Below are 1,573 nucleotides of genomic sequence, written 5' to 3'. Positions count from 1 at the left end.
GTAAATTTTGTTTTAATGTCCCCATTTGGTATAAACTGTTTGAATTGTTGGGCGGATGTGTTGTTTTTGTTGTTATATTGTCTACAGGTTTTAGGAAATGTTATAATTTTAGGGGATGTTCTATCGAATTTTCGGTAGAAAATAGAATTCGCCTAATGTTTATTTTGTTTATTCGATAGGTCAAAAAAAAAAAAAAAACCAAGGGCCCTTATAGACTACGTAAGACATCATAGACCACTTGCACCACGACCAAGAAGATCACCATTACGTGGGATCCTCGATATCGTGCGGCTGCAACAAAGGAGCAGCACAATGCGTTAGCCATCGACATTGGCTTGGTTATTAAGAACCATTGCCCCCTCATGTAGGAGTCATGGAGAGCTGTCCCACAAGAAGTCAAGGAAGCCGCTCTTCATGAATTATTGGTAAGTATTTTCAACCTCAAAAACTAAATTGTTCTTAAAGTATACAAAGATTATAAACTTTAACTACTATTTGTTTGTTGAGTTTTACAACATCATTATGAGCTCTCTAACCTCGATGCCAATCAAATGCAGTACATTAACGATCTTTGCTCTAGTAGGTTCACTCAATGCAATAATGACCTCCAAAAGCATTATGAGCTATATGACAGTCTAGAAGTCACTCTAGCAGTTGGGTGCCCTATAGAGTTGGTGGACCATCGGGATGAATGGGAGTGGCTCTACGGCCATTTTCAAGACGAGAAGTACCTCGTACGTATAATATATATTTCAACAATATATTAATAAAAAAAGTTTACAATTTTAAATAAAATTTTCATTTTTCCATTCATTTGCTATAAATATCTAAACTAATACGTTTTTTTTTTTAATTTAACAGACAAAAGTGAAGGCAAACTCGATCAATCGGTTGAAGAAGAAACTTCTTCACCAATTCGGCTCATGACGCTTCTCTTATATGTTGGAGGAGCGACGTAAGGTAACCGTATATATGTATTTTAGTGGAAACTTGATATAACTTCAATTTTTTGAGCCAATAGTAGAAATAGTCCAGTTTATTAAAATAAGTCCAATTATTTAAATTTAATTATTTAATTATCAATAATTATCTCTGAAAAGAAAAAAACTTATTGTAAAAATCAAATTTCTTCCTAATTATCTCTTTTGATTATTTCTTCTTTTTTTTTTTTTTTTGTTATTTCTTGCTCTTCCTCCAGCTTTAACCCATTTATAGATTTTTTTTTTTTAATTCTTATAATCAACCTATATCACAGGTTAATTGTATTTATCTACCTATATGACATATTCTTTTTCATAGTCAACCTGTCACAGATTAATGTGTCTTGCTTGTAGGTATATTATGTTTTTTTCTACCTTTTAGTTAGGTTTCATATCTCATTTATAGGTATAATATACATTCATATATTTGCTACTTGAGTTAGGGTAGAATGTTTTGCATATAGATTTATGTTAGTATATTAATTTTTTTTGTTTATAAGATATTAATTAGATATTTTGGAGTTGAAATATACACAATATTAAAAGATTTTAATTGATTTTTAATATTTTTAGAAAATACAAAAGGAGTATAG

At 30.5% G+C, this 1,573-nt stretch overlaps 1 long non-coding RNA gene across 1 annotated transcript; it reads left to right on the top strand.

The window, feature by feature from the left end:
- Positions 1–287: 287 nt before the first annotated feature.
- Positions 288–734, top strand: LOC126584153 (uncharacterized). Its single transcript, XR_007610005.1, has 2 exons — positions 288–429; positions 584–734. It is a non-coding gene; the product is annotated as an uncharacterized LOC126584153 (long non-coding RNA).
- The last annotated feature ends 839 nt before the right edge of the window (positions 735–1,573 follow it).

The sequence above is a fragment of the Malus sylvestris genome, chromosome 10 (assembly GCF_916048215.2).
Source record: "Malus sylvestris chromosome 10, drMalSylv7.2, whole genome shotgun sequence".
In the NCBI taxonomy this organism is placed as follows: Eukaryota; Viridiplantae; Streptophyta; class Magnoliopsida; order Rosales; family Rosaceae; genus Malus; species Malus sylvestris.
Note: the sequence above shows the minus strand (reverse complement) of the source record. Positions and strands in the feature narration are given on the sequence as shown.